The 27585-nt window shown below is 47.8% G+C and overlaps 1 pseudogene; it reads right to left on the bottom strand.

Annotated features, from left to right (window-relative positions):
- Window positions 1-27585, bottom strand: part of LOC137628501 (U3 small nucleolar RNA-associated protein 15 homolog) — a 203407-nt pseudogene that overhangs the window by 99635 nt on the left and 76187 nt on the right.

The following is a 27585-nucleotide window of genomic DNA, read 5'->3' as shown; positions in this document are numbered from 1 at the left end:
TCTCCGTTCCCCCAATAGAATCTCCACCTTCCGGAGTTCTTGCGGAGATCTTTTCAAAATATATATATATTTTTCAACCAACCCAGGGCCATATCCCCATCCCCCCGGAACTCCGACGCACTACGGAGTTCCATTTGCCACTATGCCTTCCTTATATTCTATGGTAATTACTTAAGAGCTCCGGCTCCTCGTGAATTCACATATGGCACTCCGGCGTACGTCGGAGTATTCCTTTCTATTCTCGATACAGTAATTACAGCGGAGCTTCGGCTCCCTATATGTTCACGAACCCTTTAATACACTTCATATAGAACCCCGTTTTTAACCTTAGCACTGCATTTAGGTTAAGCTCTATTCTTAAACATATGACTAATCCTAGGTTAAGTTTGAGCCTCCGGGAGTTCTTGTACTTATATGATTCTTTATATTACAGAAAGTTCGGTGTGCCACCAAGGGTTGTGCGGCTACGTTCACCGATCCAAAACGTACTTGTACAATGGTCTGACGTCCAGAACAGGTTTTCATCCCCCCCCCCAGCTTTTCGGAACTAGGAAAAGTATGTTGTAAAAAAAAAATCTTGCGCAGCCTGTTAATCTCCGAATAAGGGACAAACCTGAAGATAAAAAGGAACAACACATAGTCCTCTTTTCAAGAACTCCTGCCGTGAAAAGGGGCGGAAAGTTCGATGGGGACATCGCTCTCGAGCTTATCCAGACAGGCAATCAGATGCATCTGAGCCTCGTTCTTAGGGTCTGTGGCTTCTGCGAGAGTTCCGAGAGTCCATTACGTAAGGCTGAAGACTTCTATTGACTAAAAATTTCCTTCAGCCGATGTCCATTTCAGAATTGGACCACATGAACTTCGACTTGCTCATGGTTGACCTGAGTGAGGAGTCAGCAAGTCTGGAGAAGTCTCCTTGGGAGGAGGCAAGTACTCCCAAACCAAGAACTTTCCCCAGACGAATACCACAAACTAGATCTGGAAGCCAGTCGAGTTTGAGGAAAAGAAAAAGGAGGTCTTCCCTAGATACTTTCTCTTAGACGTCCATTGGTTGAGAGTTGAGAAAACTCTCTTAACCGATCTAGCCAGGACCATATTCTTGAAGGAGGATGTTTTCGGGGTCTGCCCTTTAAAAGCTGAGAGGGAGGGCTCTGAAGAATAGGTTGAGAAAAAAAAAATCTTCTGGGTACAGAGATGTTAACACTGTCAGAGTTTTTTTTTTAATTTATTTTTTTCTTTTTTAAATCACCTGTCTGTAATGAATCCTGAGATTTGTTTTCTAATTCGGCTAATGGAACATCAATTCCCTGATTCGAATGAGTAGGAGACCAAACCCCGTCATCCTGTCGGTTATTGTCTTCCAAAAATAATTCATCTTGTCCTGAAGAAATCTCGTGAAGGATATTGTCCAGTTGCGAAGAAGCATTACGTTTATGTACTGTAAGCCTCGAGGGAGAGAGAGCTTACAATGCCTCCAGCATGAGATCATCATGCTGTAAGGAAGCATCAACATCTGTAAACCCATGCGAGGGAAAATCTTGATCGGATGCGTCCAGCATGCGTTTATCATGTTGTATGTCAACAGCGTGACGCGAGGGAGCGTTAGTTGCGTGTTCAGAAAATCGCGAAGGAGAGATAAAAAACTTGTCTATCCTGTTGCGAGGACAAGTCCCGACTATATGAGTCCATCATGGGTCCAGATTGAGAGTGTTGAATTTTTCCCATGAGAGGTATCAGACTAATGCATGCGTCCCGAATGCCGGAGTCTGCCGCGAGCCGTGAGGAAGCGTTAGTATCGCATCCAGTCAATCGCAAAGAAGAGACAACTGTTTGTCTATAGTGACGTGGGACAAAAACTGACAGCATGCATCCAGCATATGTCCTGACTGCCGCATGCGTCTACTTTGCCATGAGTTTCCAGACTGCTGCATGGGTCCCGAATGCCGTGAGTGCCACGAGACATAAGGGAGCGTCAGTATCGTGTACGGTCAGTGGCGCAAAAGAGGCAACTGTTTGTCTATCATGACGTGGGGACAAAACCTGACTGCCTGCATCCAGCATATGTCCAAGCTGACGCATGCGTCCAGGTTGCCGTGAACTTTCAGACTGATCAGATTGCCGTGAACTGTCTGCATGTAGCATGCGTCCCGCATGAGCGGTAGTCGCGCGTCCGGCAACTGCTTGACTATCTTGTTGAATGGACAAATTTTGAATGTCAGCGTCCAGCATACGACCAGACTGGCATCTGCGTCCAGAATGCTGTGAGGGAGAGACCAGAAGGTGGTTACCAGGGGAAAGACCCAGTGACATTTCCCAATCTGGGGGAAGGGAAGGAGCTGCCGCATGCGTCCGCCCTAACGCTTGCCGCAACGCCAGCTGATCGCTGCGAGGGGGCGTTGCTGAGTATCGGAGAACTACACTGCCCGATACTATCGGAAGACCGTTTTCTTTGTCTATTGCTGTCCTTAGATTCTTTTAGGTATAATTTTTTTCTGCCCAAGAATCGTAAGCGTCAAACAGAGACGAAATAGACGACTCTTTAATTCAGCCAAATCAGATACAGTACATGATGAGCGCCGTGTGCGCTAACTGAATGATGTACTGATGGTTGAGAGGTATCATCAACTGTCGATACTTCTGGCGCGCCTTGTGCGCGATCTGAATCATGTATCGATCGTTGTGAGAGATTGTCAACAGTATTAGCGTCTGCGTCCTGTGTACTGACGTAAACTAAGCACCTTCTTCATCCGACGGACTATGCGTCTTACGTAATTATTTCGGTGCTGCCACGTCGTCTCCGTCCGAAAGGAACACCTCCGGCGAACACCAGTCACTGCAGGAGGGTTTATTAGGAGACATACTTTCTTTTGAGTGGTCTAGATCATAGTGGTTGGCGCCAACCAGATCAAGGTCTGACATATCCTTTGGCTTTTCGAAATTCCTTCTCCCAGGGGTTGGGAAGCATGGAAGAGGTCCAGGGCTGGGATTATGACGGACATGAACGGACGCACCCTATTAACCTCGCCTTTCCTGTGGCGAGGGGAAGCGATCTGGGGATCGTCAACATGATCGCTCGAGGGGACGTCCGTTGGCTAACCAAGGTCTGACATATCCTTTGGCCTTTCGACATTCCTTCTCCCAGGGGTTGGGGAGCACGGAAGAGGTCCCGGGCTGGGATTATGATGGACACGAACGGACGCACCCTCCACTGCATTGACATTGAACACTAGCACTTTTAATTACTTCACATTAGATCTTAATAGACCTTTCCTTTGCGAGAGATTATACTCTTTCGTCAAGGGCTAGAAAGAAAATACAATAGAATACTGTATATGATTAATATTAGTATTCTCAAAATTTAAATATAAAATAACGATACAAGTAATTGTGAACATAAAACGATTGTGAAGAGTATTACGTATCGTAGATTGACTGCATTGCGTCATTATATGTGCCAATGAACACTAAGCACTTTAAATTATTTCACATTAGATCATAATAGACCTGCCCATTGTGAGATTATCCTCTTTAGCCAAGGGCCAGAATGAAAATACAAAAGGATATATGAATAATATTAGTATTCTCAAAAGCGAAATATTAATAACGATACAAGTATTGAACAAAAACAATCGTTTAATATCTGACGTCTCCCTTAGTAACACTACGAGCGTAAAATGACTGTACGCTCGAGAAAAAACTCTAAATAGAAAATTGACTAAGGGAAAAATACTAAAAGGACAAATATATACTTGAAAATAATATATTTCCCTATATTACAAACATACTTATACTTAGTAAGCTAATATTTAAAAAAAAAATTTTGCAAGTAAAGAAAATTCACATAATGCAAGTCATACAAAGCAGATTACGTCACAAGATTGTGATGTCATCACAATGGCGGACTGAATTCCTTCAAGATAATCACATTCCGCTCTGCTAAGAGTTACGTCACAAAATAGTGACATCACAATGTTTAATGTAGAAAATGTCTTCCTTCCATTATAGCTTTAAGAGTTGTTCGTTAATAAAGTAGGGGGAAAAAATCTTTGATCCCTCAATGTACGAACATGGAACGAAAACAAATACATACATGCTCCCTGCTAATACAGTGCGAGAAGTAGGAGCAGCTCGAAAGTCGGTCTAGCCCAACACCCAAGTTTAACAACAGAAGAGCCATTACTGTGTCTGGACATCTTTGCTTGAAAATCAAGTTCAATTAAACTGTCCAGGTTGGACCAGCAAAAAAACTATCCTATACAATATCTTTGATAGTTGAAAGGCAGCGAAAGCTATTAACAATAATCAGACAAAAGGTAATTCACCAGATTGTAGAATAAATAATATATCCACGAAACGAATTCCCGAGGTGTTGACTCGATTAACGACAGAATTTCTGAAGAATGTTGGGAATGGTTCTGATAACCTACGAGTGATGGCGCTCATGTATGACACCTACTGTCATGGCGGCGATCGCCACGAATATGACAAATTCGGAGATAATTTATATTTTTCCTAACCATACAAACCTTAGCTATTTACATAGGGTTTACTTTCGGCGTAGCTAAAATGACGAGCCATTAGATTTTAACGAGGGTTAAACTACCCCCGCGCTAGTTAGCACGGGGGTAGGGAGGGGTAGCTAGCTACCCCTCCCCCCCCCACACACACCGGTGAGCTGCCTCACTTCACTTAGAGGTAGGACTTGTCTTAGGGGACAGGGCTGGTGGGCAAATATGTGTAAATAGCTAAGGTTTGTATGGTTAGGAAAAATACAAATTATCTCCAAATTTGTCATTTGTTCCATAACCGAAATACAAACCACGCTATTTACATAGGGTGACTTACCCTTAGGCAGGGTGGAAAGTCCCCAGCCTTACTGGCCTTGGCTTACCCGGGGACTCAGAATCCGAGTGCACAGCACTTCGAGGAAAAGAGTCCCTGTGCCTCGCAAGTTTCTTGCTACGCAAGAAAGGAGCGGCCTACATAAGTTGTGTGTGGAGAGATGAAGTGTGACTCGTCCTAAGAAGTTGATCTGAAGTCCTTTATATGGAATTCTAGGCTAGGACATCCCCATACCACCTCGTCAGGGTATGGGGACGCGACAGTATTGTACTTAATACTAGCAACACAAGGAAGGAGGAGGATGAAGAAAGAATCAAGGGACAGACATACTCTTTCATTCACGCAGACTAAAACCGGGTAACAGTGCCCTCAACCTTCTGCTACTTGTCCATTAAGGAGCCTGAGGTTAGACCAGCTGTTGTGCAGCAACCACAGGGCTGATAAAAAAGTATCAAGGCTCCTGTGTGTCACGTCCTGCAGGTAGTGGGCTGTGAAGGTCGTCTGACGCTTCCAGACTCTAGCTTCTAGCACCTGCGTCACAGAGAAGTTTCTCTTGAAGGCCAGGGACGTGGCGATGGCCCTGACATCATGTGCCCTAGGGCGACGTGACGGAGGGTCTGGATTCAAGGCATGATGGATGGTCCGTCGAATCCAGGCAGAGATGGTATTCTTGGTGACCCCCCTCTTCGTCCTTCCCGTGCTCACAAACAGGGCTTGCACGTGGGGACGGACTGCAGCTGTTCTCTTCAGATAACGCCTCAGACTTCTCACTGGGCAGAGTAGCAGATGATCTGGGTTATCTGTTACGGAACGGAGACTCGCAACCCTGAAGGAGTCGAACCGTGGGTCCGGCACTCCACGGTTTTGAGTCTTGGCAACAAACTCAGGGACGAATCTGAACGTTACCTCCCCCCTTCCTCTTGAATGGGCGATGTCGTATGAGAGACCATGAAGTTCACTGACTCGCTTGGCCGAAGCCAGAGCGAGCAGGAATACCGTCTTCCAAGTCAGGTGATGGTCAGAGGCCTGGCGTAATGGTTCGAACGGGGGTCTCTTCAGAGCCCTGAGGACCCAAACCACGTTCCACGGAGGCGGTCTCACTTCCGAATGAGGGCAGGTAAGCTCGTAGCTCGTATGAGTAAGGAAAGTTCCAGCGAGGGGGAAATGTCTATTCCTTTCAGCCTGAAGGCAAGGCTTAAGGCTGAGTGATAGCCTTTCACCGCCGAGACCGAAAGGCGCATTTCCTCCCACAAATAAACGAGGAACTCGGCTATTGCTGGAATAGAGGCATCGAGGGGAGAGATACCCCTCCCACAACACCAACCACAGAAGACTCTCCACTTCGCCTGGTAGACCCCTGCGGATGACTTTCGCAGGTGTCGAGACATCCTTTCCGCAACTTGTTGCGAAAAGCCTCTCTCAGTGAGGAGACGCTGGATAGTCTCCAGGCGTGAAGCCGAAGCGATGCTATGGCTTTGTGGAAAATGTTGCAATGTGGTTGTCTGAGAAGCTCGTGTCGTGGGGGAAGCTCTCTCGGGGGTTGCGTCAGGAGCTGCAGAAGGTCCGGGAACCACTCTGCATGATGCCATAGCAGAGCTATTAAGGTCATCGACAGGTTGACCGATAGTCTGGTCTTGTTGAGCACCCTTCTCATCAGACAGAACAGTGGGAAGGCGTAGACGTCGATGTTGTCCCAACGTTGGTGGAAGGCATCTTGCCAGAGTGCCTTGGGGTCCGGGACTGGGGAGCAGTACAGCGGCAGCTTGAAATTCAAGGCTGTCGCGAACAGGTCCACTGTCGGGGAAAACCACAAAGTCAGGACTTTGTTGGCTACTTGAGAATCCAAAGACCACTCGGTACTCACTATCTGCGAAGCTCTGCTCAGATTGTCGGCGAGCACATTCCTTTTCCCAGGAATGAAGCGAGCTGATAAGACGTATCGAGTGGACTTCGGTCCATCTTAGTGTGTCCACTGCAAGATGGGATAGCTGATGCCAAAAGGTACCTCCCTGCTTGTTGATATAAGCCACTACTGTGGTGTTGTCGCTCATCATCACCACAGAGTGACCCGCCAGGGTCTGTTGGAACTGTTGAAGGGCCAGGGAAACGGCCTTCAGCTCTAGCAGGTTGATGTGGAGGTACTTTTCTGGTTCTGACCATAAGCCTGAGGCTCTCTGGTTCAGAACGTGGGCCCCCCACTGTTCTTTAGATGCGTCCGAAAAAAGCATCAAATCCGGGGGAAGGACGAGAAGATCCACTCCCTTTCGAAGGTTGTCTTCGGTTAGCCACCATTGCAGGTCCGTCAGTTCCGCAGGTCCTATCGAGACCAGGAAGTCCGGGGAATCAATGCTTTGATCCCACCGGGACTTGAGCCACCACTGCAGGGATCTCATCCTGAGGCGGCCGTTGGGAACCAGACGGGCCAAGGAGGCTAGGTGACCTAAAAGACGTAACCATGATTGGGCTGGAAGATCTTCTTGACTGAGGAAAGGCTTTGCAACCCTCCTCAGCCTTGCTATCCTGTCGTCTGATGGAAAGGCTCTGTGGGGATCGGTGTCTAATATCATACCTAGATATACCAGTCGTTGTGTTGGGAGCAGAGAGGACTTCTCGAGATTTACCATGATCCCTAGATCTTGGCAAATTCCCAGAAGCCTGTCTCGGTGTCGAAGAAGGGTCGACTCCGAGTCTGCCAGGATCAGCCAGTCGTCCAGATAATGGAGGAGACGGATGCCGTTCCTGTGCGCCCACGAAGATATCAGTGTGAACACTCTGGTGAATACCTGAGGTGCTGTGGAGAGACCGAAACACAGCACCTTGAACTGGTAGATCTTGTTGTCTAGGCTGAATCGTAGGTACTTCCTGGAAGACGGATGGATTGGGATCTGGAAGTACGCGTCCTTCAGATCCAGTGTGCACATGAAGTCTTGCGGTCTCACTACAAGTCTGACCGTGTCTGCTGTCTCCCTGCTCAACGAAGTTTGCTTGACAAACTTGTTCAGGGCTGAGAGGTTGATGACGGGTCTCCAGCCTCCAGACGCCTTCTTTACAAGAAAGAGTCGACTGAAGAAGCCTGGGGAGCCGTCCACGACCTCCTGGAGAGCATCCTTCTTGAGCATGGTCTCGACTTCTGCCCGAAGGGCTAGCCCCTTTGCAGATCCCGTAGCATAGGGGCTCTGGATTCGCTGTCAGGGGAGGTTGAGATGAAATGAACGGGACGCGATATTCTTGTCCGATCACCGAGATCGTCCAGGAATCGGCCCCGAGTTGCTGCCACCTGAGCACACAACTTTGTAGGCATCCCCTCCACAGGTGGACACGCAGGGGGATTGCCAATCCTAGCGCTTGCGGCCTCGGCCGCTCCTTCTAGGATTTTTGCCTCCCCTGGAGGACTTTCCGCCCTTCTTGTCTTTGACAGGAAAGGGCTGCGGTCTAGACACCTTGGTCTTAGCTGCCGGAGCCCGCTTCGGTATCCTGCGAGGCTGCTGTTGTTGTTGAGGAGCTGGAGGTTTGTAAGGCCGAGATATAAGGGCCTTCTGGAGGAGAGAATCGTGACTCGTCTTCCTCCACCTCTCAGCTGACCGTTCTACGTCCTTGGGCTCAAACAGGTTTCCTCCAAGGATGGAGAAATGTCTGAGCCTGCTGACATCCATAGCGGGGACCTTCGGGTGGAACCTCTCGGTCACCGCATCACAACGCTTTAGGATCGAGTTAGCCCAAAGGTTAGTGACCTGGTGAGCTAAAAACTCGATGGAGCGCGTGCCCGAGAGGAGGAAGGTCTCCAGGGCCTTCCTATTGCTCTCCTTGGACAAGTCCTCAGAGCGCAATAGGATGCCCAGAGACCCTAGCCAGACATCCAGCCATGAAGTGGCCTGCATGGCACACTTCGCGACCTTCTCCTGGTTTAGGATCTCCGACGCAGAGAATGTCACCTGCCGGGCGTTGAGTTTCTCTAAGGAGAGACCCCTGGTGAGCTCTTCCACGGAGTGGTGAAGGGGAAGAGTTAAACAAGGCTCCTCCATGATCTCGAAGTACCTCCTCTGCTGCACGCGAGGAGGTGGGAGGAGCTTGTTCCCGGCAGAAGAATGGCTGGAGGAGGCGAGCTCGGAAAGCTGGCCTTCGACCTTGTCCCTGGCGCTCTTCACCCCCTGGGACTAGGGCAGGGCTGCACTGGTCTTGGGGGGCTTCTGAATGCCATAAACCTGGTCCAGGACCATATCCTTGTCTTCGCGAGCGGCGGTCTCGGGGTCCTTGAAACTACAGTGGTACCTCTACATACGAATTTAATTCGTTCCACAACCAACTTCGGATGTAGAAAATGTTCGGATGTAGAAACGAATTTTCCTATAAGAATACATGGTAATTCATTTAATTCGTTCCTCAGCCTAAAACCCATAATAAATCCTTAATAAATGGCTACACATAATTACACATAACAATAACATAACTGCATAATATGAAAGAAGCATGTAAAAAAGATAATTATAAAGAAATAATAAATAAAAAGTGTGTTTTATTGCCACTTTACCTTAGAGACAGGCCAACGCAGGTGTAGGATTTGCTACGCCAGGAGGAGACGGACGATCGGCGAGAAGGTAGACATAGTGTTAACATGTTCTTTAAATAAATACTCTCTCTCTCTCTCTCTCTCAGTCTCTCTCTTGTTCTTCTTCACTGTTAGTGTTAGAGACATCTATTATTTTTTTCTGAGAGAGAGAGAGAGAGAGAGAGAGAGAGAGAGAGAGAGAGAGAGAGAGAGAGAGAGAGAGAGAGAGAGAGAGAGAGAGAGATTAAACAAAAATGAGAGATTAAACAAAAATGTGTTGTATACATATGACTTTTAACAGCATTAACGAGTTGAAAGACAGTTAAATGTAACTAAAAAAACAATACAGTGAACCCTCGCTACTTCGCGGTTCGACCATCGCAGATTCACCACTTCGCGGGTTTTTTTCATAACCCATATATATATATACATATCGCGGATTTTCTGGAAATTTCGAAAATACAGCGATATCTGAAGACCCCAAATACGATATTTCGTTACCTGTAATTCCATTAATACTGTAATTAGTAATATCTGCTCTTACTGATTGTTCATTGCATTACATATGACATATAATTCAGCACAGAAAGAAATAAAACACGAAAAGATTATGTGATCATACGATAATTCAGTACTGTATACAGTACGTAGTAAAATTAAATCGAACATGAAACGCAAATCAGATGCAGTCATACCATATTAGAATGGTGTAAGGCTGCTGATGGCTACTACTGTACTACAAATGTAATGGATGTGCTTCTTTTCCATAAATCTTTTGTATGTATACGTACGTAGTACTGCATCCAATAATATTCTTTGCTGCAAAAAATCACATTTCGAATAAGCGTACGAGAGAGAGAGAGAGAGAGAGAGAGAGAGAGAGAGAGAGAGAGAGAGAGAGAGAGAGAGAGATAGATAGAGAGAGAGAGAGACACACACATCCTACAACAAAAGCGTAAAATAGCGTACGTAAAGCTGTATTATTATTATTGTTATTATTATTATCATTGTTGTTGTTGTTATTAAAATTATTATTGTTATTATTATTATCATTATTATTATTATTATTTTTGGGCTCAAGCCATGACGTCCTGATGGAAGGTTCCTTCGGTAGCTTCCTTGGGTATATTTAACTACAGGGATATTCCCAGAGAATTAAACCACAGGTTATCACAGAATTCTAACTTCTGGTGCGAGTACCCTAAAGGTTTCCCTCTAGGATATCGTATATCAACAGGGGACGTATGTATTAACATGCCACATAGCTATCTGCACCCCATATAGGGTTAACACTTCGATATGGAAAGGTGGAGAATAACTGGGGAGCCGTTCCACAGTTACACTCGTCCGTGGCTGCTTTTGGTACTCGAAACGTAAACAAACGGGCGCCATTGCTAAATGACGTCACGTCCGTCCTCATCCTTCAGCCTGTAGCACCTTGCTTTGGTCGGATTTCCCTTTGTGCGATTTTCATCGACTTACATCGCCGTTATGTCGTTACCTTCAGCCTCGCCTTCTTCTGAAAAGTTGAGTACCAGGTCCCAGTATTGTTTAAATAAGCTCTAGCCGTAAAGTAACTTCTACTTTTCGTTAAATATTGTGTTTTGTGGCGGAGCTGTGCCGATCCCGGACGCGCCATTTTATGGCGTCGCTGTTCGATTGCATGCCTTATTTAGCTTTATCCGGTCTCTTAACTAATTTATATTATTAGTTATTTAGTCTTCATAGCTAGGAATTACTTATATCGTGTTTTAGCGCTCATCTACTCGGTCGTCGTTCGACCCCATACTAGATAGCTAGCTTAGCCCCTAGGCTAGATAGCCTAGTGCTTGTGTTCTTGCATGATATATACCAGTGATCCTAGGTTAAGTTATGAAGATTGTGGCATTATCTAACATACTGTTAACTGTGATGTAAGTGTTTTCGCCTTCGGGGACCATGTAGGGGACCAGATTGATTGCGTATCTTTCCACCCTAACCTAAATGTAGGAACCCCTATATGCTCCCTAATCCCCTGCCTGCGGGCATTCCCTTTGTGTGGCCATGCTTCCCCTTCTATATAGGGGAATCTTGTCTACAACCAGAGTATTTATCGCTTCTCTGTCTACCTTAAGGGAATGATTCCTCCTTAGGGTTGCGACCTTATAAGGAACGGCTCTGCCTTTCCTTAGTTGCATCTGGTTGGGTTACTCCTCCCTCCCTGCAACTTGCGATGTGTCTTTCAGCCTACCTAGCATAGGAGTTAACCCTCCTTCTCCAGGTTAGGCTTTGGGGGCTAGTTCTGTACTTTTAGAGCTTGAGACGGTACTCCTGTACCAATCTCATTCTGGTTACCTAACCTAGGTTAGGGAGCGTTCTCCCTCTCCTTGGTGGCCGTTCTTGTACAGAGCCTCCACTATGAAAGACCCCTCTTCTTCTCCCTCCCCACCTATCCCTGTGGTGTAGGCTTGCCTACACACATCTGTCCTTAGTCCTACAACTCCTCCCTTGGGTGGAGTGGTAGGGCTATCCTGTTCTCCTGCTGAGCTGGCCGCTCTGGTACACATACCCTTCATAGCGTTCTATGGGGGTAGTCGCCGGCAGCGGTCCGGCCGGCGGGGGTTTCCCCCTCTTGAGTGCCCTCTGACCCTCCCTTGGGTTTCCCCAAGCACCCGGCTGACTGCCGGCCCACTGCCGCCGGATGCTATGAGTAACTACTCATAGCATGAGTGCACTCTCTCCGGAGGGATGCCGGAGGGGTATGTGGTCTTACCCCTTCCATCCCTCCTTACCTTTCTCTCTATCTATCCTGGTGCCGGTCCCTTGCCGCCTCTACTGCCGGCGATACCGCCTTACCTCTGGTGACATTCTTTCATAAGATGTCCTTCCCCCCTCTAAGACGTCAGCCTTCCGTGTGCCGGAGGCTGCCGCCTTTCGTCGGCTTACAGCCGACGTTCCACCCCTCATTTTACCTAGTAACAGCTGGCCGACCTCCGGAGCCGGCCACCGGCACGCCGGAATTGATTGCCGGCAGTCTAGGTATACAACCATATACATATTCATCTTATGAATTGATCCAAGCTCACCAGGCCGTCAGCCTTCGGCTGCCGGAGCCGCCGCCTCCTGCCGGCGACCCGCCGCCTCCTGCCGGAGACCCGCCGCTGTGCCGGCGGTCGCCACGATGGCATTATATTTTAAATACTCAATGTGTCTGTCTTGATGTCTTCCACCCTGCAGGACCGGCCTCCGGCGTTCCGTCGGTCTGCCGGCACCCTCCGGAGACGTTAAGGGACATGCACCCCTTCTCATACCTGCCGACAACATGTCGACAGTCAACATACTGCAGCCAGATGGCTTAGCCACTTCTATATATAGGTATTGTCTTACCATCTAAATCTGTGGCTATTGTACCAACCGTGTTTCACACAATTGTACATAATTCCTTTTGTATATATTATGCTTGTATCTTGGCTCTTCCCTCGCACTAAAACAAACATGAAAATTCATGTCTGGTCTTTCCTCTGTAATATTGTCTGTCTTGTGAACTTGTTATGTCCTGTTGCCTTGAGATTTTGTATATAAGGAGAGAGTTCTACAATAATATAACTCAGTCGTTTCCAACCTGCCTTTGAGTTCACAACCTTACTCGGCGCCGTCACATTGGTGACCCTGGAAGTCGACTCGCTCCCACTGCCTTCCACCCCCACCTCCCTCGCCCCTCAATCGTTGGTACTATGACGGAGACGGACTCTACTACAGCAGTTGGCGCTGCGGCCACCCCATTGAAACTTTCACCGTTCACCACCGCAGAGGCGTTTGCTTGGTTTCAACGCTCAGAAGTCCACTTCCGTATCAGGGGCGTGACTCGCTCAACCACCAAAGCGGATTATGTTCTCGCGGCGATACCCGAGGACACCTTCCCAGAAATATCCGACTGGCTTTGTGAACAAGGAGACACCCCAATAGCGTATGACGCCCTCAAAACATACCTTCTGCAGCAGTACTCGCCGTCGCCAGCCGCCCATATAGCAAAGCTTTTTCAGCTCTCACAACAACCGTTGGGGGACCAAAGGGCTTCGCTTGCCCTCAGGGAAATGACCAGTATCGCTCCCCTTCAACCTGCCGCAGACGGCTCTCCTCGTGAGGTGAACCTATTTCATGCCCTTTGGATACGCCGTTTACCCGAACCTGTACGCACTGCCATACCCGATGTCGATAGTTTACCCATAAAGGACTTGATGACCAAAGCCGACGCCCTTATGGACAGCCACTTCAAGACCTCCATCAACGCCTCCACCCCTGACGAAGAGGATGCCTATTCAACGTAACCGAAGCTGACATGAATGCCGTAGGACATACACGCCTACTCCGTGACGTGCCGAAGCGCCGACAAAGCCGCCCACCACCCACCAATCGCTCGCGCCCCAACGAACGACTTCTAGAGCCACTTACTACCTCCCATCCGCCGCAGTTTTGCTACTACCACTTCAGATTCGGGGCAACCGCGAAGAAATGTGCCAAGGATTGTCAGTGGCCAAAAAACGTGTAAGTAGGCCATCGCTTGTGGCGGTGGCCTCCCATGTTTCTAATCTTTTCTTTTTACAGGATGCAGGAACGGGCGTGCGATTTTTGGTAGACACGGGTGCTTGTCGTTCTCTTTTGCCAAGGAAACTCTTCAAGGCACAACGTAGTCTGTCTACATCTGCCGACGTCCGCTTAGTAGCTGCCAATTGATCTGCGATACCCACCTACGGTTACGAGAACCTCACATTATCGTTCGGAAACGGTAAATTCAATTGGAAGTTTCTCGTTGCTGACGTCTCAATGCCAATCCTCGGTGCGGATTTCCTCTCTCATTTCCACCTTCTGGTCGATGTCGCCCACCGACGATTGGTCAACGCAGACTCGTACTTGTCGACACCTCTTCAACCCGCCCCCTCTAACCTCGCTCTCCACATCAGCGCACCCACGGATGCCTACGCCCACCTCCTCACGTCGTACCCAGAAGTTTTCCGTCCAGAACTTCGCCAAACGCCCACGGTTCCTGCCAAGCACGGCATTTATCACCATATCAAGACGACGGGACCCCCAGTCTTCGCAAAATTCAGACGTCTGGCACCGGAACGATTGGCAGCCGCCAAACAGACGTTCGCCGAAATGGAGAAAATGGGCCTTTGCCAAAAGGTCTCCAGCCCATGGTCGTCGCCCTTACACATCGTTCTGAAGAAAGACGGCTCCCTCCGTCCGTGCGGGGATTACAGGTGCCTGAACATGCAAACAGAACCGGATCACTACCCCCTCCCAAACATTGCCGACGTGACCTCCTACCTGCACAAAGCGAAGGTTTTCTCTATGCTCAGACCTCCTGAAGGGGTATTATCAGGTGCCTATGAACCCAGAAGACATCCCCAAGACCGCCATCACCACTCCGTTTGGTACATACACCTTCAATTATGTACTCCTGTTTTGGCCTTCGTAATGCTGGGGCAACGTTTCAACGTCTCATGGATGGCATCTTAGGGGACCTCCCTTTCTGTGTATGTTATGTGGACGACATACTTGTGTTCTCCTCCTCAAAAGAGGAACACCTCCGTCACCTGCGCATCGTGCTCGACCGCCTGCAACAAAACGGCCTTGTAGTCCGGTACGACAAGTGTACCTTTGGCGCCAACAAAGTATCGTTCTTAGGGCACCGCATCACTCCTGAAGGTGTCCACCCCCTCCCTGAGAAGGTAGCAGCCGTTCAGAACTTCCCCGTGCCCTCGACCGTCAAAGCTCTGCAGGAATTCTTGGGCATGATCAACTATTACAGTATCACCGTTTTCTGCCAGCCATTGCCGCCACTCTTGCTCCCCTCTACGGCTCCCTTAAGGGCAAGCCGAAGGACCTGAAGTGGGGTCCCCTTCAAGAAGCAGCCTTCTGCAATGCAAAGAAGGCCCTATCAACTGCTGCGGCTCTCACTTTTCCTATCCCACACGCCCCTCTCCTTCTCTCCACCGATGCCAGCGACGTCGCTATTGGTGCAGTACTCGAGCAGGTGGTCAAAGGCTCGCCCCGCCCATTGGCCTTCTTCAGCAGAAAACTGTCCAAGGCGGAATCGGGTTATTCTACCTTCGATCAAGAATTGCTGGCGGTGCACTTGGCTGTCCGTCACTTTCGCCATTTCTTAGAAGGTACGCCCTTCGTCATTCGCACAGACCACATGCCTCTGGTGCACGCCTTCACTCGACAGTCTGACGCCTGGTCCGCCCGTCAACGCCGACATCTCTCCGCCGTGGCTGAATACAATTGCACCCTCCAATACGTCCCTGGGAAAATGAATCCCGTTGCCGATGCCCTGTCAAGAAACACGTTGGCTGCCGTTCAACTGGGATTGGATTACAACGCCCTGGCTGAAGCCCAACGACAGGATCCAGAGTATCAAGCTTGTAGGACATCCTGCATGTCCCTCCGTTGGGAAGACTCCAACACCACTTTCCTCTGTGACGTCAGTACTGGTAGACCGCGACCTTGGATTCCTGCTCCCATGCGCCGAGAGGTGTTTGATTTCATTCACGGCCTTTCACATCCCTCGTGCCGTTCTACTGCACAGCTGCTGAAGGCAAAGTTCATTTGGCACGGCATTTCTAAGGATGCTAAGGATTGGGTCCGCGCCTGTACTTCTCGCCAAACTTCCAAAGTACATCGACACACGGATTCAGGAGTGGGCACCTTTCCTCAACCTCAGCGTCGTTTCGCACACATTCACGTCGACGTTGTAGACCCCCTACCCACATCACAAGGACATCGTTACCTGTTTACCGTCATCGACCGCTCCACTCGTTGGCCTGAAGCCATTCCCATGGAAACTGCAACGTCCGCCTCATGTACATCTGCCTTACTCTCTGGATGGATTTCAAGATTCGGCATCCCTGAGCATATTACTTCTGACAGGGGAACCACTTTCACCTCTCAATTGTGGACGTCATTAGCGAATCTCCTGGGCATCACCCTACATCAGACAACGGCCTACAACCCAGCTGCCAATGGAATGGTTGAACGTTTTCATCGCACCCTCAAAGCAGCTTTGATGTCCCGCTGCAAGGATTGCAACTGGTTTACTCAGCTTCCCTGGGTCCTCCTGGGACTAAGGACCACTCCTAAAGACGCCCTCGACGTCTCGGCAGCTGAAATGGTGTATGGCGACCCGTTGGTCGTCCCTGCCGAATTTTTTCCTTCTACAACCTCCTCCGACGATCTCCAGCGCATACTTCACGTCGTGGGAAAATTTACTCCGTGCCGCCAGACTTACAAGCCCCCAGCGAAGCATCACATACCAACGGACTTACACTCTGCAACGCACGTCTTCCTGCGCAACGACACCAGCAAGCCACCACTAACGCCCCCTTACACGGGCCCTTTCCTTGTGATCCGACGCAGTCCGAAAGCATTCCTCCTAAACATTCAGGGCAAAGAAGACTGGGTCTCCATTGATCGTCTAAAACCTGCTTATCTTCTGCCAGATGACCCGCCTACAGTTCGCCTCTCTAGATCAGGGCGCCCTATTTAACATGTACAGTATGTCATTTTTAGGGGGGGAGCCATGTACCAACCGTGTTTCACACAATTGTACATAATTTCTTTTGTATATATGCTTGTATCTTCGCTCTTCCCTCGCACTAAAACGAACATGAAAATTCATGTCTGGTCTTTCCTCTGTAATATTGTCTGTCTTGTGAACTTGTTATGTCCTGTTGCCTTGAGATTTTGTATATAAGGAGAGAGTTCTACAATAATATAACTCAGTCGTTTCCAACCTGCCTTTGAGTTCACAACCTTACTCGGTGCCGTCACACTATGCTGTTTGATTGCACATTACAATATTCCAGCATACTGTGTGTGTCTTAGTGCAGCCAATTGCAGGAACCTATATCTAATAAGGGGTCTCCTATTCCCCTCTACTCCAGGGATATGAGTGGTCTCAGTCCCTGATACACCTCGCAGGCAATTTCTGTTAGAGGCTTAGCTTCTACCCACCACGGCTGATCCATATGGATCTCCGTTTTGTGACCTTCGGCCACAAAAGAAATTGCCTACTGATAAGGTTATGGTAACCGACTGGGCGGGATTCACAAGTATGTGTCTATCTACTTCCTTTCCCGCACTCTACTCTCAGGCATTATAATACCTTATGAATTGTTTTAATACTTAAAAGACTTAGATTAAGTTATTTTAATTTTAGAGTAATGTAAGTCATTCTTATGCCTTCCATGTACTCATGATCTCTTTCTTTTACAGGAGGAGTATATGAAGTGCAAAAGCAACTTCTGCGGAGTGAAGCGCCCGGACTTCTATGGGCACAAGGCGTGCCGGACCCACGCCCCCTGCGCCGCCAAGAAAGGCGACCTGAAATACTGGGAACCGCAGCACTGTACAGTCTGCAAGAGTCGTCTGGTCGAAGCGTTCGACGATCTTCCTTCAGCGGAGGCAAGGGACAACGCTCGAGAGAAGCTACGCAAGTGGGTGCGTGGCTTCCAGAAGAACGCCACCGGACCGTATCTCGCCACCGAAGATTTGAGGGCCTTGCTGTTCCCAAAGGCATCTAAAGACTCCGTGGTCCCCAGTGATCAGATCCCCACCGTCCAGATAGTGGTGGAACCTGATATCGTCATGGCCCAGTCCATGCATGAGTGCCACTTAGATTCCGACAACGTGGAACGTATGTCGGAAGTGTCGGAAGGGACGGAGAGGAACCTCATGGGCGAGGAGCTCGACTATGAGGAAGATCAGGTGGAATACCCTGATTCGGACCATGAGGTCGCTCCCAATCCTACTCCCGCACCGACTCCTGCACCGGCCGAGGAACCGGTTCCTTCGACTTCTGCCACCCCGGACCCTCTTCCATCAGGCACTCAGGAGGTCTTCAAGATGCTTGAAGCCCTCATGGAAAGAAAACTCTGTGAGACCCACGAGCTATTCAGATCTAACCTAGGAAGTTTTAAACAACCGAAACGGATTTCGGTTAAGGACCTCCCCGCTTGCTCGGATACTAACCCATGGAGGTATGCCGAGCATATGCCGATCACGACTGGTGAGATCTTCATCAGTGAGAAGGTCGGCTCGATCTTGTAGGAAGAAGTGGAATTCTTCCCGAATTTCGAGACTTATCCGGACTGTTACGTCCGGCTCAGGTCCGAACCAGCCTCAAAGGAAGAGACCGAACCGAAGGAAGTAATCGTGTTCGATCTCGCGAAGGCCCAGGCTATGCTAGCCAGTGCGGTGAAGAGTAGGGGTTTCACCAACTCCAAGATGCCGGCGCTCAGTAAGAAGCAACCAACCTTCGTTGCGCCGAATGATGCGACCTTCCCCTTTGTAGAAAAGGCCTTCACTGTGGTCTTGAAAGCAGTGGAAGAAGGGAAACCTTGCCCTGTACTGAAGGAGTGCAGACCCTTCTCCCTTACTGTCCCCCCTGATGATAGACACTGGAAAGACATCCAGTCAACCTTCACAGTGGGGAAGTTAGAGCCTGACGTAGCCGGCCGTCAGTTCAATGAGGACCTCCCAAGGCTAAATGATCACCTCCTTCGTAGGGAACAGGATACGAAGGAGAGGCTTGCCGCATCGCTGTCCCTCCAGGTACAGCTCGAACTTATGGCCGGAGACACTAGAGTCCCGGACTTCTACATGGTCCTAGCCAAAACGCATTTGGCAACGGTGACGAAGGACCTGTACAGCTTCACTAAGGCTCGCAGAGCCTGTCGTGAATTCGTGTTTGCCAGCGCGACGGTAAAACATGAACCCCGGAGGCTGATTTCCTCCAATATCTGGGGTAAATATCTCTTTCCCTCTTCCCTGGTGAAAGAGATTGCCGACAAGGCCGCCACGGAGAACAGGAACCTTCTCCATAAGTGGGGCATGTCAAAGAAAAGGAAATCCTCTCAGGACGATGGCCCTCAACCTAAGAGGAAGTCCCTGAAACAGAAACCCCAGCAACGTCAACAGAGACGGCAGTTTCCGGGTTCCGCTACTCCCCAAGTGGGAGCACAGCCACAGCAGACCTTTCAGTTGGTCACCCAGCCGGTGGTATCGCAGTCACCGGTCTTTACCCCTGCATTTGAGCAACATGCTACTACCTTTCGTCCCAGAGGTAGGGGATCAAGCAGAGGTTCCGGCAGAGATTCGTCTCGCCGCCCCTCCAGAGGCAGAGGAGGAAGGGGAGCTAGCGGCCGAGGTGGCAAACCCTCGGGACACCAGAAGCAATGAAGTGCTTCCGGTGGGAGGAAGACTCCGCCAATTCCAGGATCGTTGGACCTTCGATCCCTGGGCACACAGCATCGTCAAGAAGGGACTAGGCTGGAGCTGGACACAACCACCCCCAGCCTTCCAGCAATTCTTCCAACCGTCAACCCCCCTCCTGGAAGAATACGTCCTAGAACTCTTGAACAAGAAGGTGATCAGGAGGGTAAAGTCAACCAGGTTCCAAGGGAGACTATTTTGCGTTCCCAAGAAGGACTCCGACAAACTCAGAGTCATTCTAGACTTATCCCCCCTCAACAAGTTCATTGCGAACAGCAAGTTCAAGATGCCGACTCTCCAACAAATAAGGACCCTTCTGCTTCAAAGGGCCTACACGGTCTCCATAGACCTGGCGGATGCCTACTGGCACGTTCCAATGAATCATCACGCTTCCTCCTACCTAGGATTTCGACTCCAAAGGAAAAGTTACACCTTCAGGGCCATGCCCTTCGGGCTCAACGTGGCTCCACGGATCTTCACCAAGCTGGCAGAGGCCATCGTCAAACAGCTCCGCCTTCGCGGCGTCTAAGTGATGGCTTACCTAGACGACTGGCTGGTCTGGGCGACATCGCCCGAAGATTGTGTAAGATCCTGCAACAAAGTCACCCAGTTCCTAGAATATCTGGGATTCAAGATAAACGCCGAGAAATCTCGCCTCTCTCCAGCTCAGAAGTTCCAATGGTTGGGAATCCATTGGGATCTTCAGTCACGGATCTCAAGACGACAGCAGGAACAAGTTCTAGGCTCTCTACAGTTCGCCTCTGTGACAAACCCAGTGCTTCGCGCACAGCTAAAGGATGCCGCGGGAGTCTGGAGACGTTCCGCATCCATCGCTCGAAGAGACCTCAAGAGACGGCTCCCAAACAGACTTCGCTTACTATTAAAGCCGTGGTTGGAAGCAAAGGCCCTGAAAAGGTCCATTCCTCTTCAACACCCGCCTCCATCGCTCAACATCCACACGGACGCTTCACTGGAGAGTTGGGGAGGTCACTCCCACCAACGACAGGTTCAGGGAACATGGTCTCCCCTATTCAAGACGTTCCACATCAACATCTTGGAGGCCATGGCGGTTCTTCTCACCCTGAAGAAACTCTCCCCGCCTCCCTCGATCCACATATGTCTGACTCTGGACAACTCGGTGATAGTCAGATGTCTCAATCGTCAGGGTTCGAGATCGCCCCATATAAATCAGGTACTTCTTCCAATCTTTCGTCTGGCAGAAAAGAAGAAATGGCACCTGTCTGCAGTTCACCTACAAGGATTCCGCAACGTGACGGCGGACGCTCTATCACGGACAAACCCAATAGAGTCGGAATGGTCTCTAGACGCAAGATCATTCTCCTTCATCTCTCACCAAGTCCCGGAACTTCAGATCGATCTCTTCGCAACGAGCGACAACAATCAACTTCCTCGATATGTGGCCCCGTACGAGGACCCCAAGGCAGAAGCAGTGGATGCCATGTCACTGGATTGGAACAGATGGTCCAGGATATACCTGTTCCCTCCCCCTAACCTTCTGCTGAAAGTCCTCTCCAAACTGAGAACCTTCAAAGGGACAGCGGCCCTAGTGGCTCCCAAGTGGCCCCGGAGCAATTGGTACCCCCTGGTCCTGGAGCTGCAGCCCACGCTGATCCCCCTCCCGGGCCCAGTTCTCTCTCAGCAAGTACAGAAGTCGACTGTCTTCGCTTCATCACTGAAAGTCAGGGACCTTCATCTCATGATTTTTCTCTCCCTGGCCGCAAAGAAAAGGTTTGGGATCTCGAAGAAAAGTCGAGACTTCCTCGAGGAATACAAGACCGAATCCACACGACGGCAATACGAATCTTCCTGGAGAAAGTGGGTCTCGTTCGTCAAAGCAAAAAACCCTACGGAAATCACCATTGATTTTTGCATGTCCTTCTTCATTCACCTTCATGGACAAGGCTTAGCGGCCAACACGATTTCCACCTGCAAATCGGCTTTGACTAGACCACTACAGTACGCTTTCCAGATTGATCTGTCCAGCGATATCTTCAATAAACTGCCAAAGGCATGCGCTAGACTACGCCCAGCACCTCCGCCAAAACCTATCTCCTGGTCCCTGGACAAGGTGCTCCATTTTGCCTCTAACCTGGACAACGATTCGTGCCCTCTCAAGGACCTGACTCAAAAAGTTATCTTCCTTTTTGCTCTCGCCTCGGGAGCCCGAGTCAGCGAAATAGTGGCATTGTCAAGAGACGAGGGTCATATCCTGTTCGCAGATACAGGAGAACTTACCCTCTTCCCTGATCCGACGTTTCTCGCAAAAAATGAATTACCCACCAAGAGATGGGGCCCTTGGAGAATCTGCCCCCTGAAAGAAGATGTCTCTCTATGCCCAGTGGAGAGTCTTAAGGTCTATCTTCGAGGAACTTTAGACTTCGGTGGAGGTCAACTCTTCAAAGGAGAAACATCGGGTAGTGACCTGTCACTGAAACAACTAAGAGTGAAAATCACCTACTTCATTTGCAGAGCGAATCCTGACAGTACACCCGCAGGTCATGATCCTAGAAAAGTCGCGTCTTCTCTGAATTTCTTCCAGAGCATGGATTTCGAAAGCCTCAAGAGTTTCACAGGGTGGAAATCGTTGCGCGTTTTCTTCAAGCACTACACAAAGCAAGTGCATGAAGTTAAACATTTCGAGGTAGCCGCAGGTAGTGTTATGAAACCTGCCGCTTAACTCTGCATAGAACAGCAAGTTACTTGGGACTTTAACTCTACGGGTGCCTGTGTTGACCCTTGTGTGATACATAGTGATTTCATGGACACTTAGTGTTTCTAATAGACTGTTCTTATCAAGGTGAAATGTCATAGACTTCACATGAGTGCCACATGCCCTAGGGCATGATGTGTTTTTCTTTGAAAAAGACTGACGTTCCTCCGGAACTTGTGTTTCTAAAAGTGAAATTTCTTTCAGATTCAAGATTGAAGTCTTTTATTTTCTATGTACATTATTCTTATTATTGTAAATTAACTTTACACCCTTTGTTGCAATTGTTACCACTATAATCTCCAATCTATGAAATAAAATGTCTATTTTATTACATCTGGGTCTCTCTCCGCTCCTATTATTATTATGAAATACATGATTGTCATAGTTTCATTTACCCCTTTCCTTTGGAATGAGAAGAATAATATAAATTACCTGTATTATATACTCACTCATGCTGTGTAATATTCCTACTTGAATACTTACCTTCGTCCTGCCTTCGAGACCAGATTGATCTCTCCTCCATGGAGTGTAGTGATTAATTATCACTTGTTTATACTTGAGAATATTCCTACCCAAATATTAACCTTCTGTCTTGTCTCCGAGTCCTGCACGAACTCTCCGCAGGGTGAGATGCCCTTCAATGACCACTTCGGATTTTGGTATAATCTGCCGGGACTTCTCTGCCAGGGGGGCAGGAAGCTGGATCCCCACGGAACCTCTACCGAGGACACATTACATACCTCTATTCGGAGCCCTTGGCACTTACTTTAAAAAAGGGGAAATTTTCCACGATACATTAATTCTCTGGTACACTTCCATCAGGACGTCATGGCTTGAGCCCAAAAAACGGATTTTGAGCGAAGCGAAAAATCTATTTTTGGGTGAGATAGCCATGACGTCCTGATGGACCCTCCCGTCTATTCTAGTCCAGCCTTTCAGGCCCCGCCCTGTCCTGCTGTATCATGGAGATTAGCAAAGAGCTGGCCTCAGGATGAGGACAGACGTGACGTCATTTAGCAATGGCGCCCGTTTGTTTATGTTTCAAGTACCAAAAGCAGCCACGAACGAGTGTAACTGTGGAACGGCTCCCCAGTTATTCTCCCCCTTTCCATATCGAAGTGTTAACTCTATATGGGGTGCAGATAGCTATGTGGCGTGTTAATACATACGTCCCCTGTTGATATACGATATCCTAGAGGGAAACCTTTAGGGTACTCGCACCAGAAGTTAGAATTCTGTGATAACCTGTGGTTTAATTCTCTGGGAATATCCCTGTAGTTAAATATACCCAAGGAAGCTACCGAAGGAACCTTCCATCAGGAGGTCATGGCTATCTCACCCAAAAATAGATTTTTCGCTTCGCTCAAAATCCGTTTATTATTACAGTATCATTATTTATTATTATTATTATTATTATTATTATTATTACTGTACAGTACAGTATACGCAGGGTATCTTGTACTTTGAATTGGTAACCTACGTAGCATATAAGACAGGTTGTGATTGGTTCAAGCGCTGATAGATGACGAATCAGAACTCAAGTTTTGTTATCTAGCCTGTGATTGATGTTTTGCCAGCATCTACGTTTTCGCGGTCACTTTGTCTCCCGCCGTATCGCTGTGTAGATGTTAAGTTATTGTGGACTTAAATCTGTGCTGTGCGTGACTGTTTTAAGTTGAACTTTTTGTTGAACTTTCTGTTAAACCCTACTGTACAATGCCTCCCAAGCGTTCTGCTTCTACTAAGGCTGGTAGTAAGCCTAAACGCCACCGAAGGATGATGACGATTGCTGAGAAGGTGACGCTTCTCGATATGTTAAAAGACGGTAAAAGTTACGCGGCCGCAGACCTCGAAGACCTGACGAAATCGGCCAGTGAAGAAGACAGTGAAACAGGAAGAGATCCAAGAAAATGTCGAAGAAACGGGTTTAACATTAGAACGGCTTGCCAAGCTCTGCAAGCTTGCGAAGGAGGTGAAAGAAATGTTGCAAGAGTGGGACGAGGATATGGTTCGTTCTATGCAATTCTGCAACAAGATCGATGAACACATGACTCCCTACAGGATGCTCTTGCGAAAAAAGAAGCAGCGGCAGCAACTTCCGATCACAATGCCCTCGGAAGAAATTGAAGAAGTGTCCCAGGAAGAAGTTGAAGAGGTGTCCCAGGAAAAGACACCTCCATCTGAAGAGACGTAAAATACTATCATTGGCTGCACAGTAGAAGACATCATCAGCTTCATCATCATCATTTCTACTGTGCAGCAAATTCATCGCCATCATCATTCAAGTTTTTCTTGAACTTCTTTCGTGGTGAGTACAGTAACAATCTTTATTTTTTACTTTAATATTCTAACATTTTAATATTTGTGCCTGTTTTAGTTTAGTACTGTATGCATTAAGTTAAAGGGAAGGTTTTAAAAGTCTGAAGAGTATACATGTTGTAACCTATCATATTTTTTTTGTTTAAAATTTACATTTACGTACGTAAAACAATCTCTCTCTCTCTCTCTCTCTCTCTCTCTCTCTCTCTCTCTCTCTCTCTCTCGTAAATTGTTTTCCTGCTTTGCTACGTACAGTATGTACTGTATGATTTTATATACATACGGTAAATAATATTTGTAATAACATATTTTCTAAAAGCTTTTACTGTAAATATCATTATTTATCACTTTCATCATGCGCGTTAAATGCCTTCTTTGTTTACTGAGCGTACTTTATGACGCCGTCGTTTCAGGCGGCGTCATAAAGAAAAACATTTCATTTGGAAGTCCTAAGAAAAATTAAGTAAAACATTGGTAATAACAAAATCAACATACTGTATAATCAATATAATCGATGCAAAAACTAACCTATACACAGATGTGTACAGTACACTAAATGCGTTTGTTTCTTCATTATGATCAGAGAAACGTAAACAAAACATTGGTTGCCATTTTTTATCGTGCTTTTTGGCGTGTTTAGGAAACGCATGATATAAAATCGCCTTTAATATTTGTGCCTGTTTTAGTTTAGGGTACTGTAGTACATGCATTAAGTGTTCTGTACATTAAAGGGTAGTTTGTTAACAGTACTACGTACAAGGGAAGGTTTTAAAAGTCTGAATATACATGTTAAATAAATAGGTAAATATGGTGTTAATACTTCGCGGGTTTTCACCTATCGCGGTCGGGTCTGGAACCTATCTACCGCGATAAACGAGGGTTCACTGTATCAGCGAATCTGAATTCCTTTATTAACTAAAACAAATATTGATACAAACACACTCGTGTGCGTATGCGCAAACACACACACACGCACGAGAAGACACGTTCAGCGAGGAGGTAGAGATGGTGACTGCGATAACATACCGTAACTTACACTACGGAAATTTTAATCTAACTTAGCTTATTTATTTTTTTTTATTTTTATATTTCATATTTTTTACACTTTTTTTTTCTTTTGATTTTTTATTTTCATCACTTTCAGTGACGAGTTACGGTATGTTATCGCAGTCACCATCTCTACCTCCTCCCGGCCGTCTCTCTTACTGCGTAGCAATTTTTGCACCTGTGTGTGTTTGTGCATACGCACACGAGTGTGTTTGTATCAATATTTGTTTTAGTTATTAAAGGAATTCAGATTAGCTGTTATTACTTTCTTAGTTACATTTAATTGTTTTTCAACTCGTTGACGCTGTTAAAAATCATATGTACTCTAAACACATTTTTGTTTAATCTCTCTCTCTCTCTCTCTCGGAAAAAAAAATAATAAGACGTATCTAACACTATAACAGCGAAGAAGAACGAGAGAGAGAGAGAGAGAGAGAGAGAGAGAGAGAGAGATTTTATTCAAAGAACATGTTAATGCTATGTTTAGAGAGAAACAGAAAAAGAGAGGTCTTATTTAATAGAGCTTGTTAATGCTATATTGGTTTTCTTTGCTTCATTTTTTCTTTCTTTCTGTTCATCACGCTGGCCCTTCTCACAAATGATCATTGCCAACAATCTCTTTGTCCTTTATCCCTATCAACAAAAGGCATTCTATCTCTTCCAAGGTATTGCTACGATGTCTTGTAATAATGGTGATCCCCTTCGATGGTTATTTGCTTTAATGGCTGCCTTCAGCTTGATGATCCTCGAGATCATAGGCCTATTCCGGCCATATTGTTTAGCCATACAGTATCACTCACATGCACACTGCTCTCATGTTTTTCAATTCTAATGAAAGAATTGCCTCCTTCCTGTACTGAAACTTAGCTTCTTAGGCACCATGATTATAGATAAAATCAAAAAGGAAATGTGAGAAAAGGAAGAAAATAAGCACTGATAATAACAGACCAAACAGAGGACAACCACACGATACACACAAGAATAGAGAGCTGAGCACTCGACGCTCAATGGCGTAATGTTTACTTCGTGTGTCGAAATAAAATTCGGGTGTAGAGTAAAAAATTTGCTCGAATTTTACTTCGGATGTTGGAAAATTCGGATGTAGATACGTTCGTGTGTAGAGGTTCCACTGTATTAGGTTGCCTCATTAGCCCAAGGACCTGCCAGAAGGCATGCTCCGATTCGCGCTGCTCTCCTCCTTGTGGACTGGCAGCTAAGTCTCCTGTCCTCATTGGCTCTTCATGGGGGGACACGCGGACGTTCTCCCGGGGAAAGGCTGGCTCTGGACGAAACCTCGATGATGATTTGGGTAACGTCTTTGAGTCCTTGGGCTCCCTCCTGGGAGGGATACAGGACTCCAGCAAAGAGGTCTGGAAGGTCCCTCCTACGCGAGACGTTTCTCTTCCTTGAGATGGGGTTCCTCCCATTGGTGCTGTGGGAGAGTGTCTCACCTCACTGGATTCTCCCTTGGACGGGAAAGGTTCGTCCACAGGAGAAGGAGAAAACGCCTGCGAGGGGGAAGGGGCCTTCCCGACAGACTTCTTGGGAGCCAGCTTAACCCTGGGAGAAGTCACCGTGAAATCCACTCCTCTCCTCTTCAGCGGGGGCGAGGGAGCCTTTGGTTTCAGTCCCAGATCAGCGAGAGCTGGCTTCATAGCCTGCACCACCGCTTTCATCAGGGAACCAAACCAAGGCTGGCGGCTGACTGACGCAGTGTCACCGATCCCCGCTGGAGGGAAGGGGATCGGTTGATCCTTCGGAGTGGATACTACAGGGCCTGCCTGGAAAGAAAAAAGGGAAGAAGAATGTTGTCCGGACCTCTCCGATGACTCTTCCTGCTCCTGGG

Source organism: Palaemon carinicauda, chromosome 36 (assembly GCF_036898095.1).
Source record: "Palaemon carinicauda isolate YSFRI2023 chromosome 36, ASM3689809v2, whole genome shotgun sequence".
Lineage (NCBI taxonomy): Eukaryota > Metazoa > Arthropoda > Malacostraca > Decapoda > Palaemonidae > Palaemon > Palaemon carinicauda.
Note: the sequence above shows the minus strand (reverse complement) of the source record. Positions and strands in the feature narration are given on the sequence as shown.